General features: G+C 35.9%; 1 long non-coding RNA gene across 1 annotated transcript in view; it reads left to right on the top strand.

Annotated features, from left to right (window-relative positions):
- The first annotated feature begins 8,649 nt into the window (after positions 1-8,649).
- Positions 8,650-18,849, top strand: part of LOC129043746 (uncharacterized) — a 96,929-nt gene continuing 86,729 nt past the window's right edge. Inside the window, exon 1 of the long non-coding RNA XR_008504512.1 lies at positions 8,650-8,748. This is a non-coding gene — a long non-coding RNA (uncharacterized LOC129043746). The remainder of the gene's footprint in view (positions 8,749-18,849) is intronic.

Below are 18,849 nucleotides of genomic sequence, written 5' to 3'. Positions count from 1 at the left end.
TTAATAGCTATCATATTTTTAACTGTTTTCTATTTATTGCATTTGTCTTTTCCTTATTTCATTTAATTAATTAACTTTTTTGGTACTTCATCAGAGTCTTGCAAACACTCCATGAGGGAAATATCTTGGATCGGTTCCCATTTAGAGATAAAGAAACCAATGTTATTAAAATAAAGTATGTAACCAAGGTTACATACAATAAAAATGACAGCAAGAATTTGAAACTTGTGAGTGTTCTTTACATGACAAAACATTATCTGTCATATACTCGGTAAACTCATCAATAAAACTCTGATAAAGCTTCCAAACCACATAAAACTGTGCCCTTAAAATTTCTAAAATCTACATGCCTCCCAAGGTTTTTTCTCTCCAAAACCAACCTAGGAACATGTTAAGAACCCAGAATGTTTGCTTTAGTTAAACCAAAACACCATAGATTAAATAAAAGCCAGTGAATAACAAATTCTAACATGGTTAGCATAAGAGCAAGAGCAAAATGGAAAAACAGAATTTTTGCTTCTTCACAGAGACTGGTATTATCCATGAAAATCAAGCATACAGTTTCAGGGTGCCAGGTTTCTTAAAGAGCAAGAAAAAAATGTAGCCCTACTCTCAGCCAGGCTGTTCAGTTTTATCTTCCCATAGACTGAGGTCATTTAAAATGAATTGTTACAACCTGGCTCCTGAATGACAATCTATTTCCCTATAAAAGTGCCTCTCCCTGCTTCCATGGGGAAGAGAGGAAAGATAAAACTGGCTTTAAGCCCAAACCATAATTTTAGTAATTACTAAACCAAGTGACTGCAGCCATAATTGAGTCATTCAAAGCCAAATGGTAACAGTAATTATTTTGTCAAATTTGAATAAAAAAGAGTTTTTTGGAGGGAACAAGTGGAGTTGAGCTAAGGAGACCTGAACTATCAGCCACAGAGCAGGAGACCTTTGCCAAGCAGAGAGGGTCTTCCTGGCACTGTGGTTCTCTTTTGTGAGTATGATAGACATTCCCTGTTACAGATTACGGCCTTGTCACACTTAAACTAATCTCTCTTTGTGTTTTCAGGCCCAGATCAATCCCCTGGGCAGCAGTCATCAATTTACATGGAGAGGCACCTAAGGAAACACAAAACCTATTTATCACACTTGCTCAGAGTGTACTAACAGCGACATCAAACCAAGCATGGATCCACATTTCAATCAGGCTACACCTCTGCAGCATCATAAATAGTGTCAAGATATATTGTTAAGAAAATAGATGGAAGATGTGAAATATGGGGGTCAGTGAACTCTACCCTCATATGACTACCTTGGTGTCCATATGAATTCGGTATAGCTTAGATAATATCCAAACATTTTAAAGTCACCTGCTTACTTGGGAATGGGCACTTCACCGCGACAGTTGATGAAACAGAAGCCATATTTGGTTAGAAATACAGAAACAAGAGAGGCAGGGGTTCATATCCTTGAATCTTCTTTCCTCTAACTAACCAACTATTGTCTGTGAATCCAGTTATTAGTTTCAATACAGACAATATTTCCTACTTGCCCTTCTTAGGTTCTATCTTCCATTCAGAATGGTCAGTACTATTTCTGCTCAAAGCTGAGTTTGCCCCACTTTTTTCTAAGGAATGTACTTTTTTCCCAATGTCATAAATTTTTCAGGCTTCACTAAAGATGCAAATGACATTGCTGGTATTCTTTCATGGTCAGGGAGTTAAGTGGGAAGCAAATCTTTCAATGTCAGTGGATTCAAAGTCCTAGAGTCCCATCAATTCAAAGGGAAATGAATTGAACAGAATCAGCACTCACTTATTTGGAATAATTTTGTGCCCTTCCCCTCCCTCAAATATTCTTTCATTTGTTAATATTCATGTCACTTGCATATATAATAATCTAGAACAAGGCTATTAAACTATGCCTTCGGGTCAAATCTTATTTCCCTATTATGGTAAATAATGTTATATTGGAACATAGCCACAACTGTTTGCTTATTTTCTATAGCTGCTTTCCTGCTACAAGGGCAGAGTTGAGTAGCTGCTACAGAGACCATATGGCTCACAAAGTTGAAAATATTCACAATTTGTCTCTTTGCAGAAAACACCTGCAGAACACTGATCTAGAATGTGATCAGAATTTATTTTGAATAACTTGCATGTTTTCCCTCAAAAAAATCTTATTTCATAGATACTCCTATCAATTTCATACAGCAAGCTAGAACATACTAAACACAATTTATTTTGAATAGTTTTGCATGCCCTTTTCCATGAAAGGTTCTTCTCCTTATGTTGATATGTTCTGTCACTTTCACAAAATCATTATTTGAGTTGATGTATTTTACTCTTCTTCCTACCAAGTTTCCATTAGAATGACCTAATATATATAAAACTGAACTGAATTTTAGTAATACAAAATAATATAAAATCTGCTCATGATGCCAATAAAAGATACAAAATGGAGAGTTGTGACTATATGTTTATGTCTCACTGCGGATACTACTCATCAAATTAATCACAATTAACTCTATATTAAAACTTAAAATTGTGGCCAACCTACACTGAAAGATAAGTAAATTACCTTACAAGCTTTAATTGCCAAATCAGAAAAAAAGTGAATTAAGAAATTAATATTTTTTAAATACAAGAATTTCAGAAAAGTGCACAACAAAAATACAGAAACAAAGGTGAAATAAAAGTAAAAGCAAATGATCCTGAAATAGGAACCAAAAAGATAGGTGAATTGATAAAACAGAGATGATATAAAACATAATTAATAAATGAGAAGACGCTGGGGTACTGGCTATGAAGACACATACTCTGGAGCCAAAAAGGCTTGGGTCTGAACCTCAGCTCCACCACTTAATGGATATGTGACCTCTGATGATCTATTTCCCTTCTCATAGAAGATGTGCAGATAATCAGGGGCTTCTCAATGGTAATGTGTGTAAAAACACAAGGTGTTAATGATAGTTACAGAGGAAAGGCAGGCAACAACCTTAAACGTTCAGGAAAGGACTTTCAAAGGAGCTAGAAATATATGCTTAAGAATGAAGAGTTGGCCAAACAAAGAACTGTGCCTGGCACCAAATAAATGTTATATTGTGGGGAAAGAAATAATAATTGCAAATGTATTTGTTTAATAATAACTGCAAATTGATTTGTTTATCTCCTACTTCAGATTGTGAGTTTTTTGACAATAGAATATGTCGTACCTTTGGTGAAAGAATGAACAAACCACCTTCATCTTTTTAACAAATTCACTGAGATAATTTACATGCCATAAAATTTACCCATTTGAAGTGTATAATTCAATACATTTTAGTAAATGGACCAAGTTGCGCAATGATGACCACAATTCACTTTTAGAGCATTTCTATCACTCCCATAAGCTTCCTTGTGTCCAGTTACAGTTAATCCTCATTCCTATCCCTGTTTTGTGATTGACAAAACGGACACCCAGAGAAATTATTTGACTTTCTTATGGCCATAGAAATGAGTGTGATAAACAGGTCTATAACTCAAGACTACTGACATCCTTTATGTCCAAAACCACTTGACTATACTGTACAACGCTCTCTGCCATGAAATCTAACAACAATTAAATCTGAGAATCAGGCATTACACTCTCTTTTTTTTAATCAATGACAACCATATTATCATTGTTATTTCTATTTTCATAATCATTGATGAGGATTATTTTATAAAATATAATATATAGCATTCATTGTTACCTACTTTAGGCATTATGCTGTATAGATTGTCTCCTTCAGAATAGAGGCTATCACACCATGTGGCAGCTCCAGCCATCTCTGAGTTTCAAATGTGCTCAAAGACTCTTCTGTCAGAGCCATTTTCAATTTTAATGATTATTTGCCTAGCAGCCAACTTGGCAAACTCAGTCCAGAATCTTACAATCTATCAGTAAAATGGGTGATAAAAGAAGGGACATGCATTAGAAATCCTAATCCCATGTGAGGCAGGGTTGTATGGTCAAACTTTTACCTAACACTGTCAACATCTTAAAATAGACAAATGGAAACAAAAGAAAAATCAGTAAGTCTGCAGTGTGGTCATAAGCAGCTTAGCTTCCTTTTCTCTATTAGACTTGATTTTTGATATGTGTAGCTTTTCTCTGCTAATCAAGAAACCATTAGATATCAAAGTTCCATGAATAGTGAAATTGTTTTAGTCCCAGAGTACTACCTTGATTTGCTGTGCTGTTGTCAGAGCGTGGCAAAAGTGGACTTCCCATAAATTCTCTGTGCACCAATGATGTTTTGGTTCATGCTTTGAGTAATGGACTAAATCAGCTCTCTTAACAGGCATCTGTTCATAACTCACTAATATAGCATGATTGTTTTGTGAAAACAAGCACTTTTCAAACACTTTTGCAGAGATCTACTTACGAAGAAGATAATGCTGGGAGATCAAAATGAGAATAAAAAGTGGATATGTAGTCCTTACATCAAGCTAATTAACAGCTTGGCAGTTCTACCATTGAAAGCATGCAATTATCATGGGCCAAAATACTGGCCATCAACATTTTTGTAATGCAGCTGGCACCAAAAGTATCATACAAATAACTTCCAGCAAAGGCTAATGGAGGCAGACACTAATGCCCCCGACCAGCTTGAAAATGGAGACTGGAACCCAAAGCAATTAGACATTTTATTATGGAAAAAGTAACAGTGGCCATTCAAGAATGACATGATTAAGATATCCAATTGCTTCTCGAAAATAAACTGCTACCATCTTTTATTCTGCTCCGTGTGAGTTTGAACCTTCATCTTGTCAACAATGTCTAAGTATATGTGTAACATTCCCACCAGCAGTTGAGTAAGAGATGCTCAGAATGCTCTATTCATGAGGGGGCATTGCTGAAAAAGATACTTTTCCTTTTATATACACCTGGGTACATTTTGTGCATGTACCCAGGGATCTTGTAGACTCTCTGAACTCCATCCCTGAGGGTTCCTAATGTAATGTCTTTAGTGGGTATAAAATATATAACAGGCAATATTAAAGGATTATTGTTCAGGGAGTTTGTTTTGATGGAAAAATAAACTGAACAAATACAGACTAATTAAAAATATATGTATTGTGTGTCTGATATGGGTTAAGTACTGTGGTAGGCACCCAGATACACAGGCAAATAAATAATCATCTTTGCCCTTGAGAGTTTCCCATTTTAGTGGGAAAGGCACATTTTTAAAGAAATAGATTCCATATAAAGTGTTAACTGTTCTGATGGCAAAATGTCCAGGATACAAAAAAGGACCAAAGTAGAACATTGAGATGAAAGCTGGGGGAGTGAGTTGGTGGGGAGTTGAGTGAAGGTCTCATGGGGATTACTCTAGATTTAATTTACTACAGCACATATGCATACATTTCTGGGGCTTATGATATTTCAGTTTCCCCATCAGATCCTGTCACTGAGAAAGATGAACCTGAATATCTGAGACAGGTCTCAGTTAATTTACAAAGTTTATTTTGTCAAGATTGAGATGTTGTAACCAAGCGAGTCATAGGGAAACGCCACACTTTGAGACTAACTCAGGAGTCCTTTATTAGCCAGTGACTGAGAGTTGGCTAGCGCTCAAAATTCTCTCGGCCCCAAAGAAGGGGCTAGGTTTTCTTTTATACTTTGGTTTGGAAAGGGGAGGGGGAATCGAGCTGAAGCAATCTCACAGAAGTAAAAACAGGCAAAACAAAAGTTAAAAAGACAAATGGTTACAGGAAAACAAACAGTTCCATGTGCAGGGGCTTTAAATTAATCACAAGGTTATAGGTGTGGGGGCTCTGGATGCTATCTACCCGACACAAACGTGGAGGGTTAGGGTACTATCACCCAGGCGAATTCCTGGGAACTGTGGACATAGCTTACCACAGTACCTTATCAGTTAATTGCGCTCTTTGATGTGCTGGGAGTCAGCTTGCACAAGTTAAGTCCTTGAGGAAGGGGGTGGGTAAGGAGCCCTTGATGTCTTGCAAATGAAGGAGCCAAATGGAGTCCGTCTGGCTTTCTTAGCTAAGGGAGTCTATTCATATTACAACAAAGTAAGGTATCACAGAAAACATGGACCCATGACACAGCCTCAGAAAGTTCTGGCAAAATGTGCCCCAAGGTGGCCGGGGCACAGCTTGGTTTTATATATTTCAGGAAGATATGAGACATCAATCAATATGTGTAAGATGTACATTGGTTCCTCTTGGAAAAGCAGGACAACTTAAGCAGGGAGGGGGCTCCAGGTCACAGGTAGGTGAGAGACGAATGGTTGCATTCTTTTGAGATTCTGATGAGCTTTCCCAAAGGAGGCAATTGGATATGCATTCATTTTGGTGAGCAGAGGCATGACTTTGAATAGAATGGGAGGCAGGTTTGTCCTAAGCAGTTCCCAGCTTGACTTCTTCCTTTAGCTTAGTGATTTTTGGGGCCCCAAGATTTATTTTCCTTTCACATTTCCTCACTTTTATTTTTAAAATATTTTGGAGAAATTCTGATTCTTACCTTCTCATAGAGACCACCATTCCTTTCATTTTTTTCTTCTAGGGGCTCATTCCTTTGTAGGAATTATGTATGCATAAAATGATGTATAAAGTAATATAAACATAATCTTATTGTATGCACATAAAAGCATAATTCTGAAAACGACTCTGTAGTCTTCATCAGACTGCTCAAAAAGAGTCCACGGAACAAATTAGCTAAAAAAAAAAAAATGATTGAGGCCGTGTTATCTTAACAACCTTGGCTCATTCACCATCCACGAAGGTATGGAAAGAGACCTGACTTCAAATTCTGGCTCAGAACTTCCCACATGATAACAAGCAAACTGCTTAATCCTGGTGAACTTTATATTTCTCATTTGTGAAATGAGAATAATAATAATAAATTGAGAGAGTTAAGGTAAAAGTATTAGAAGAATCATCATGTATACAAAGTAAGTACTCAATAAATGTTACTTTCCTTTCAATTTTGCTTTCTCTGTAACTATCTTATATAGCCTTTCCCAGGTGATAAGTAACCACATCTCTACCAATTTGTTTCTTTTTGGAAATACTGCATTTACAGTTATTTATTACTTGAAATTCTTGTCAGTCTAGGAAATTTCTGTCTCATTTTCTCTTTCAACAACAAAGACAATAATATATTAGCATGAAAAGTGCCCTGGACTAGAAAACCAGTGACTCTCTCCTCTTCCCCAGCTATGAGACCTGACCATTCAAACTTCTAGATTTCCAGCTTCTGAAAAGTTACTACACTATGTACATTTTCTCAACCTTTTTATTACCAAGAGCCTTTTCTCTTACTTTTTATATAAATCAATGTTTTGAAAATTTTTATTGCAATAGACACTGTGTTATAGAACAATCATTTCCTTAAAGTTTATTAATCAAATATAAATAAATTGATCTTTTAATTAGCATGAGCTAATCAGTAATACCACATAGAATTACTATAATTTCAGGCAAAATCAAAGAAAAGTGGAAATTTATTTTCATAGGTGAATGTATTACAACCTCGTTGGCGTTTTCTTGCTGGCTGCTCAGAAATAAACAATACCTGGAGACAGCAGGTGTTGCAGCAAAGAAAGAATTTAATAATTGCAAGGCAGGTGAGTGAGAATCATAGGAGATATTTCTCAAATCCACCTCCCCTAGAATTTGGAGACTTGGGTTCTTAAGAATTGTTTGGTGGGCAGAAGGCTAGGAAAGGGGTTCTACTGATTGGCAGGGCTGGTGATGAAATCACAGGGATGCCAAAACTGTCTTCATGCACTAAGTCAGTTCCTGGGTAGAAGTCGCCAGTCCCTGTGGAATCAGATGGTTCATCACAATGCAAAGTCTGAAAAATATTGTAATGACCAGTCTTAGGTTTCACAACTGGGGAAGTTAAAGCAAGCTATGAAACAATGACTGGTTACTATTTAACTATTCCTGTATCTTAACAGCATCCAGGCCAACTACTATAATTTTAACCTTGTGGGTTTTTATTTGTTTTACAGAGGCAGTTTCAGTCCCTAAATAAGGAGGGCATTACCTTTGGAAAATGACTATTATCCACCTTGGCTTACAGTTAAACTATAAACTAAATTCCTCAGATAAACTGTCAGTTAAATTCCTCCCATAGTTAACTTGGCCTATCACAGAAATGAGCAAAAATCATTAGCTTGTTGTTAGAAATGCAAAATGCTTGTTCCCCAGTGCCGCAAAGAAATGGCACTTGAACATGAATTTAATTTTCTCAGTGAGGCCATTTTTACTTTCTGCAGAAAGGGTACACTCAGAGCAGTCTTGCCATAAGAGTACACTGAACAAAGGAAAAACAAACATATTTATCCCTTATGCATCTGGGTCGTCCTTACTGCTGTGTTCTGCATCTATTGGCTGGAGCTGGACCTCACAGTCTAAACTGATACCCAATTTGCTAACAGCCTAAAACTTTCCTAAATAGGTAAGTGCAAGGGAGAACAAAGAAGAAGGGGAAGTTGCTTATGAAAAGTTTAAGGAAGCAATAACATTTCCAAATAAGGAAGGGGCATAAGCTATGAGCTAAGACTTGCCTGGGCCTGTCCAGATATGCCTGAGTAAGCCAAAGCAATTAACTGGGCTAAAGTGTAAGAACTAATAGTTGATAGGAGGCTTTAGAGTAAGAAGCTATTATTCCTAGTGTCTGATATTTTATTGTTAAACCAAGACGAGCTTTGAAGAGGAACTTTTCTACTTTCTACACTTGTGGAGTTAGAAGCAACATAAAGTAAGTTATGTTAGATTTATCTCACTGGTATAATTTTGCAAAGACAGTTTCAAGTGAAAAATTTCGTTCAGCTTTTTGGTTTGTTGCAAAAATTTAATAAACTGCTTCATTCTTCTCCCACCCTCATCTCCATTACTTACTTTTTAAATTCCTAAGTGTCAAGGCACACCATAGGACTAGATCATTTCTACATTTATTTCATCTCTAAATTCTATTAAAATTCACAAACAACCCCAGGGGCATTTTATCTAATCTACCTCTGCAATAATTTTAAATTACCCCTCAATATTCAATCATATTAGCAATGAGTGTTTTGTATTTTTCAAAGTCGTTCAGAAAAGTTAAAAACATTTTGGTTCCCATGTGTGAACCCAGAAAGTCTGAGAAAGGTCTCAGTTAATTTAGAAAGTTTATTTTGCCAAGGTTGAGGACATGCCCGGGACACAGCCTCAGGAAGTCCTGATAACATGTGCCCAAGGTGGTTGGGGCACAGCTTGGTTTTATACATTTTAGGGAAACATGAGACATCGAACAATATATGTAAGAAGTACATTGGTTTGGTCTGAAAAGGCGGGACAACCTGAAGCAAAGGCAGGAAGACTGGAAGTAGGGAGGGAGCTTCCAGGTCACAGATGGGTGAGACAAAAAGGGTTGTATTCTTTTGAGTTTCTGATTAGCCTTTCCAAAGGAGGCAATCAGATATGCCTGTATCTCAGTGAGCAGAGGGACAGCTTTGAATAGAATGGGGGGCAGGTTTGCCCTAAGAAGTTTCCAGATTGAATTTTCCTTAGTGATTTTGAGGGCCCAAGATATTTTCCTTTCAAACATGTATTTTGCTTTCATTGCATTTGCTTTGCCTTTAGACCTTTAAGCTGTTGTGCCAAACAGCCAATGACCTTAATTATTGTACTTTGCCTGACTGTTTAGAGACCTACATTATTAAGATTGTTAGTACTCACTGAGGAAATGATATGCTTTAAATCTGTGATTTTAAAAAAACTATGACTTTTTTCCAGGTTTTTTTTCCTAATGGCTGGGATAACTATAGATATATTTGATATCTCATTCCTCCCATCCAGTTTGCACTTGTGCTTAGAGAAAATCACTCTCTTAAAATGGGTATTTACTTTACTAGGCCATAATTTTAAAAAATATAAACAACATGTATTATTGTTTAGAAAAGTCCATAAACAATATGTAGTATTTTGTTTTTAAATTTTAAACAACTAGCATCATACTTCTGCTCTGTCCTTTTCAACGTGCTTTTTTATGCTCAGTGTTGAATTTTTGAGATGCATCCACGTTGATACATATTGTTTATTTTAACTGGAATTATAATCCATTGCTTGAATGTATTCCATTTTATTCATTCTCCTGACTGATTCCTGCACCCTAGCACCTTCTGGTCCCTATGCAAATAGACTCCTGGTGGGCTGCCCTATTAGTCTACTAAACAAAGCCGGACAGGCCTGGATTCTGATATGGACTGATATAAAGCTCAAACCAAGAACTTCACTGTTTCAAATATAAATTATCTTATTAGTTTTAGTCCTGTCTCAGCTCATAGAGGCAAGAAAGTAAAACGTTTCATATGCATATAACACCTAGAATGTTGCTAATATATTGAGTTTACTATATTCTGTTCTTTGTAAAAGATGGGTCTGGGCAAGCTTCATTAGCTGTCTATCAAAGGAAAATGGGAATGCAAGGGAATGAGAAGGAAGAGTGGCCAGATGCTTTTTGAAGTATAGGAATTTCTCCTGCGAGTTTTCATAGCTTGAATAAGCTATGATATTGATTATGTAATTAAGGAATCAAATTTGTTTTACTTGCATTATTCTGAAGCTACTGGCAATTATAATCCTGAAAACTTCTAGTTCTAAACTTTTCTTTTACTGAATCTTTTTTTATGTGATTTTTAATAATGGAAGCTTTCTTAAAAATGCCATTATTGGGCTGGGCGTGGTGGCTCATGCTTGTAATCCTAGCACTTTGGAGGTCGAGGCAGGTGGATCACCTAAGGTCAGAAGTTTGAGATCAGCCTGGCCAACATGGTGAAACCCTGTCTCTACAAAAAATACAAAATTAGCTGGATGTGGTGGCATGGGCCTGTAATCCCAGCTACTCTGGAGGCTGAGGTAGGAGAATCACTTGAACCCAGGAGACGGAGGTTGTAGTGAGCTGAGATTGTACCACTGCACTCCAGCCTGGGTAACAGAGCAAGACTCCATCTCCAAAAGAAAAAAAAAACAGCCATTATTGAATTATGGCATAGAGAAAGTATTCTAACTTTTTTTGAAATAAATACTATGAATCTTCTTTGAAAATACTTAATGATTTTGCCATTAAGAAAATGACTTTCTTCAAGTTGACAGCCAAATCAAGAACTCAATTCCATTTACAATAACCACAAAGAGTAAAATATCTAGGAATACAGTTAACCCAGGAGTCAAGATCTCTACAAGGACAACCTACAAAACACTGAAAAAAAAAAAATCACTGATAGCACAAAGAAATTGAAAAAATCCCATGCTCATAGATTTGAAAACTCAATATTGTGAAAATGACCATGCTGCTCAAAGCAATATACAATTCAATGAAATTCCTATTAAATTACCGATGTCAGTTTTCACAGAATTAGAAAAAACTTCCTAAAACTTTTATAGAACCAAAAAAAAGGGCCTGAATAGCCAAAGCAATCCTGAAGTAAAAAGAACAAAGCTGGAGTTATCACATTATTTGACTTCAAACTATACTACAAGGCTATAGTAACCAAAACAGCATGGTACTGGTAAAGAAATAGACACATAGATTAATGGAACAGAATAGAGACCAGAAATAAAGCCACATGCCTACAACCAACTGATCTTCAACAAGCTGACAAAAATATACCATGGAGGAAGGACACCCCTATTTAATAAAGGATGCTGGGAAAATTGGATAGCCATATGCAGAAGAATGAAGCTAGACCTCTATCTCCACCATATACAAAAATTAACTTGAGATTGAATAAAGGATTAAATGCAAGACCTGAAACTATAAAAGTCCTAAAAAGAAACCTAAGGAAAACTCTTCTGGACATTGGCCTAGGCAAAGAATTTATGACCAAGTCCTCAAAATCAAACACAATAAAAACAAAAATAGACAAATGGGACTTAATTGAACTAAAGAGCTTCAGTACAGCACAAGAAATAATCAAGAGTAAACACACAACCTACAAAATGAGAGAAATTATTTGTAAACTATGCAGCCAGCAAAGAAATAATATCCAGAATCTACAAGGAACTAAAACAACTCAATAAGAACAAAACAAATAATCCCATTAAAAAGTGGGCAAAAGACATGAACAGACACTTCTCAAAAGAAGACATACAAGCAGCCAACAAACATATAAAAAATATTCAACATCACTAATCATCAGAGATGCAAATTAAAACCACAATGAGATACCATCTCACACCGGTCAGAATGGCCACTATTAAAAAGTCAAGAAGTAACAGATGTTGGTGAGAATGAGGAGAAAAGGGAATGCTTATACATTGTTGGTGGGAATGTAAATTAGTACACCTAGATGGAAAACATTATGGAGATTTTTCAAATAACTAAAAGTAGATCTACCGTTTAATCTAGCAATTCTACTATGCTACTGGGGATCTACTCAAAGAAGTCATTATATCAAAAATACACTGCACTTATATGTCTATCACTACACTATTCACAATTGCGAAGCCACGGAATCAACCTAAGTGTCCATGAATATATGATCAGATAAAGAAAATGTGATATAGATAAACCACGGAATACTACACAGCCATGGAAACAATGAAATCATGTTTTTTGCAGCAACATGGATGGAACTAGAGGCCATTATCCAAAGTGAAATAACTCAGAACCAAAAAATCAAATACCACATGTTCTCATCTATAAGTGGCAGCTAAACAACGAGTACACATGGAAATACAGAAGGAAATAATAGACACTGGGGATTCCAAAAGTGAGGCGGGTAGGAGGGGCTGCTAAGCGTTGAAAAATTACCTTTTTGGTAGAATGAAGCCCAAACCTCACCATTACACAATAAATCCATGCAACAAACCTGGGGAAACAAACCCTTGAATCTACAAAAATAAAATAAATTATTAAAAAATGAAAATTTTCATATTTATTACCTCCATTTTTATTTTTCAAAATGATATCTAGTAATAGACTCTGATTATAGGAAAATTTAAATTCAGTATTAACTCTAAAATGTTGATAGCAATTAGCCAAGCAGAGGGAACTTCTGAACTAGTGGTACAGTTACTGGGGTTTGTGAACACTGTTTATTCTCTATTGCAAATTATCAAAACAAGAAAGCCAAACAAAACAATTTCTTAAAAGTTCTCATATTACATATTTTAATTGCAAGATTAATGATACAAATGTAAGATGACACAGATCCAAATTCCAACATAAAAGCAAGACAAAAACTGCAGTCTAAAATAACAATTACCAATGCAGTTGATATAAGTGCAAAATAAAAGAGGTATTTTCATTAATTTGTTTTGCATTTAATACAGTATGTGAGGTAACAATAACTTACTTTGTTCAATATAATTTACATTGTTTCTAAGCCCATGAAAGTGAGTTCTTAGTCTTAGTCTTTTTCCTGTGTACTTGCTTACAGTAGTGTTTTCCTTCATTCTGAACATTTACAAGTTGACTTTTAAAGAGATTTGCTTTCCTCCAGCATGTTCTGTAGAAGACATCAACCATTGTCCTAACTACTGATCTTCTCTGGCATAGCAGTCCTTTCTCATGTATACTTGTTATAATGGGGAGATGGCTTTAAATAATTTGGGGGAGGAAGAGTCATTTCCAGCTTGTAGCCAGAGCTGAAATGAAATCTCTCATCCTAAAGTATACCCAAGATTTGCTATGTAGCACCATTAAGTGTTACCTTTACATGAATCCCAGAGCAATAGTCTCAGAAGTATATCTACAAACATATCTTCCTGCTCAGTCCTAATGGAGCCATGCAGAACAGATTCCCAAACTTTCTGTGAGCTCTACTGGCTTACTCGAAGTCTCCAACTCTATTTCACCTTAGAGGACTGGGAGGCTTGAAAGAATGTTGTTTGTCTTTCTGTCTTTCCTATGACTCTACCTCCCAATGTCACCAGTACCTGTCAAAATGCCTCCAGCCTTTCACCTCCCTGCCACCACCATTAGATATATAAAATAATGATTAGGAGTGCATTGGGAAAGAGCTCCTTTTAATAATAAATACCAATCTAGATGTAATCACGTAAGGATTTGATGTCCAATTTTAATCTAAAAAATTATTTATAGTTAATAAATAATATTTATGTTTTAATATTTTAAAATATATACATTTTCTAATGTCAAAACCCAATGTTTATAGGTTTTCAATATGTAAATAGAAAAATGTTACCTAAAAGAAATCCTACACCTTGAATTTATGTCCCAAGGGCTTTCTTTACCATTAAGAGTGAATGTTGACAACAGGACAACATCCTTGCTTTATTATAAAATTCACAAATTATAAAAGGTTCTAGCCAGACATTCAACCATTTGTATAATAGTTCAACTCATCACTGAAAAACTTGCCTCATTGTAAAAATAGGGCAAAAAGGCAGGAAATGATTATTTTTACTTTTTCATAGCAAGAAAACATGGATGTTGGAAAAAATAGAAGTTAAAGAGTGGAGGGGAAAGCAAAAGGGGGAAAAGGGAATAGAGAGCCAAATATATAAAAAGAAAGTTCTATGTGGATGATAACATAAGAAAGTTTATTAATTTGATGTGAACCTAGAAGAGAGAATATCAGTGAGAAAGGGGTATATTATTTTGAAGAAGGCAGTGACACAATATATGTACATGTGACTATCAAAGCTAAACATACATATACCCTGTGACACAGAAATTCTACCCCTGGATAAATATCCAACACAATAAGGCTTGTACAAGAATGTTCATAACAGCTTTGTTTATAATAGGCAAAAACTGGAAACCATCCAAATATCCATCAACAATAGATAAATTGATTCGGGTGTACCCAGAGAGTGGACTATTACACAGCAATAAAAACGAATGAACTACTAATACATGCAATAACACTAATTAATCTCACAGATATGATAAGTGAATGAAGTCAGACGCCAAAGTTCTTTGGTGTATGGTTGCATTTATACAAAGTTCAAAAGCCAGAAAACTCATCTACAGTAATGGTCAGAGTAGTGGTTACCTTTAAGGGGTACTGACTGGGAGGGGCATGAGGATACTTCTGAGATACTGGAAATATTCAAAATCTTGATATGAATGGTGGTTATGTGGTTGTTTATATATGTAAAAATTAATATTGCTATATACCAAAGATTTTTACCCTTAACTGTAGGTTATATATCAATAAATCATTATAATATGAATATGCTACTTAAAAGCTAAATGATTCCAAACACAGAAGATGGTATTCAAAATACCTGCTTACCAGTATATCATGAACCTTGTCCCATCGAAGGCTCAACCAAACAAAATGTCTGCCGTGAGTCAACTGCTCTCCAGAACAGACAGAAAGTCCAGCCAGAAGAGACAGCAATCCTAGCTGTAGAAACTCTCCTTCACAAGGTTGCTTAGCTCATACCTCCACTGACAATTTCCTCAGAACTCTATATTTATTTATCCTAGTTGACATTTTCTTTAAAACTGAAAATGTCTGGGCTTTTGTTTTTATTTCAAACTCTGTAATTCCCTGTCACCATTGTTTCTTCAGGCTCTCACACAAACGCAGGCTTTCTCAGTATTCTCTAAAATTAAGAAATCATTTAGCATTGAAGAGCTCTGCTTAAACTCCACCTTATCTGTCACATTAAGTTAAATCATACCCCATGAGTATTTAAAGGAAAAACTTGGTTTCATTTCCAACTCCATCATGTACTAGTTTACCTTTCTAAGCATGTGTCCTCATCTTTACTTTTTTTTTCAATTTTTACTGTTATCAAATGCAAGTCTGGTGGCCATGACAAGTTCAGTTGAAGAGCTTCTTACAAAAAGTCATCTGTTACTCTCCTTTCTACCCTATTTTTCACTATCCTGGATGCAAGCTGTTTATATTATGTCTGCTTTTTATTTCTCCTGGTACCTATCTCAAAGCTTATCTGCTTATACTCTGTTTTTCTTTTGTTTTTTGTTGTTGTTGTTGTTGTTGTTTTTAATTTATCAACTTTTGGCCAGGCGTGGTGGCTCGCACTTGTAATCCCAGTACTTTGGGAGGCCGAGGCGGGTGGATCACCTGAGGTCAGGAGTTTGAGACCAGCCTGCCCAACATGGTGAAACCCTGTCTCCACTAAAAATACAAAAAATTAGCCAGGCGTGGTTGCGGGCACCTATAATCTCAGCTACTAAGGAGGCTGAGGCAGGAGAACTGCTTGAACCTGGGAGGTGGAGGTTGCAGTGAGCAGAGATTGATCGCACCACTGCACTCCAGCCTGGGCGACAAGAGCGAAACTCCGTCTCAAAAAAAAAAAAAAAATCAACTTTTGACTGCATTTTTTCAATTTTCTGATTGTGCAACACCTTAAGATACCCTTACTGTGTCTGGTGAACTTCCAGGCATAAGAATCGTACAAGATAAAAATAAGAAATCTCAGTCCCCCCAGCCTTTGCAGGCATGGGATGTGCTAGGGGACAAATACGTGACTTCATTTTATCCGGTCTGACTCAGCAGTATGAAAGCTTGATCTGGAAGGAAGTCACTTGAATAAATGGGCATCAGTTTTTCAGCTGTGTGGGTTGGCACAGCAGTAGAATGGAGTGGGGAGCTTTGAAGGCATCAGTAATGCTGGTTTTCCATAGTATTCAGTGAGGCAGTCACCACGATAGAAATTTCCTTATTAGATTAGTTTTGCTTTGTGGTATTAGACATTGTTCCTGGAATCCCAAACTCGGTTATATTACTATCTCCTCAGTTATTCCTGTATCCTAATACTCTTTTAACAAACTTCTTTTCTGCTAGTCAGCTATAGTTAGTTACTATAATTTGTATTAATATATAAATAACTCAACTGCCTCTTCAATATGAATGATGAGGTTTTAGGTCAATTATCCTATATCCATCCTCTACCTTCCTTCTCTCTGCTAGATAATCATGTTGTTATTTTAATTATTTTATTAATGATATATGTAATTGTTTCCATCAATTTTCATCAGTCTCCCTTGGTTTCTTGCTTTCTAATTGGAAGACATTAACATCCCTCCTCTTTCCTCTACTTACATCCAACCCAGACCTCTTCCAGCTATCACTTCTCAACTTACATCAGCTTCACTTTTATTTTTATATTGTCAGTTAATATTCATATTCTGTTTTGCAACCAGATCCTAGACTTCTTTGCTTTGTTTGTAGGTTGACTCTAAAAGTTAGAAGACATTGCCTGAGTTATTTTAAAATTGTGTGAGTATAATCAGGCCATGGAGTGTGTTAGCATTACTTTTCTTCTCTTTGAAACCAATATCATGACCTCTGTACTACATATGGGAGACTGTTACTAGCATCAGACCCAATGGATTACTATTTCTTACCTCCAAATAATTGCTTAAAATCTTATCAAATTTCAATTTGCTTAATATTTGAATGATGACTTTGTTTTATCTTTATATTATTTGTCTTTATAACATTCTTAATTACTTTCCATTTTTAGTCATACTTTTATTATATTAGGTTGTTTCTGTTTTGGGAGGTTTGTTTCTTGTTTTTTTTTTTTTTTCTTAACAGCACATCATCATTTTGTCACAGCCTAGATTATTTGTCTTCTAGGTCTGCCAATAAGCTGCAAATAGGGGATTTCTTTGCTTTGCTTTCCTATAATGAATTTACTCTTTCCTGGATTACCTAATCTTCCAATGTATTGATTTACTCTCTTCTTTTATAGAATTCAATCAAATAACCTTCTACAAAATGTTAATGATAGATAAAGTTTAAATTCCTTGTGTGCCTGAAAGTATTATTGGTTGAATAATAATAATAATAATATAATAACTTTCTAGGTGGAAAATAACTTTTCTTCAGAACTTTTAGACATCACTATTACATCATTCTCTAGTAGACATCCACTTTTGCTGATGCCAAACTGAAGCCACTGTTTCTTATCCCTTTATAAGTGACTTGTCATTTTTCTCTGGATGCTTTTAGAGTCATCTCTTTATCTTTGATAGCCTACAGTTTTAAAAAGTTAAGGCTATGTGTATATCTTTATTCATTTATTGGACTGAACACTTGATGGGCCTTTTCAGTCTTAAGACTCGTGTCCTCTAGTTCTGGGAAATTTTCTTCCATTGTGCTTTTGATAATTTCCTCCTCTTAGTTTTCCCTGTTTTCTCCTTATGATAATTCTATTAGTGGAATATGACATCATTACCTCTCTTTTCTGTAAATTATTTTGTTCCCTTAAAAACTTTTGTTTGTTTGTTTTTTCTCCTTAGTACTGCTCTCTTTCTCTCTCATATATGTTGGTGATTCTAGATTGTTCACTTTTATTTAAACAAAAGGATGGTATAGCTGATGTCCAACGGCTGGACCACTGTCAAAAAAAGAGGGTTATACATGATGCACAATTTTATTGATATGCCAAACTAATCTCTGGTGTGAGAAGTCAATGAAATTGTTTGCTTTTGGTGGTGTGGACACTGGGAAGCATGGGGAACTTCTAGGACATTATGTTTTCCATTTCTTGGTCTAGGTGCTGGTTACAGAGGTATAGGCCCTTTGAAGGAATTTATCAGCAGTGGTGTTACGATTTGTTCAATTTTATGTATATATTTGTACTTAAATAGGAAGGTTTATGGGGGAAAAAGCTGGTATAATGTATAAGGAACAAATGGAAACGAGAGAAAGCAAGAAAGCAGGAAGGAAAGAAGACAAAAATGCAAATATCACTTTCTTTTTTCTTCCTTTCTTCCTCCCTTTCCTCCCTTTACTCCCCTCCCCTCCCCTCCCTCCCTTCCTTCCTTCTCTCTGTCTTCTTGAGATGGAGTTCCCTCTGTCACCCAAGCTGGAGTACAGTGGCGCCAATCTTGGCTCACTGCAACCTCCGCCTCCTGGGTGCAATC

This window comes from Pongo pygmaeus, chromosome 13 (assembly GCF_028885625.2).
Source record: "Pongo pygmaeus isolate AG05252 chromosome 13, NHGRI_mPonPyg2-v2.0_pri, whole genome shotgun sequence".
In the NCBI taxonomy this organism is placed as follows: Eukaryota; Metazoa; Chordata; class Mammalia; order Primates; family Hominidae; genus Pongo; species Pongo pygmaeus.
This window is presented reverse-complemented; position numbering and strand designations above follow the sequence as displayed.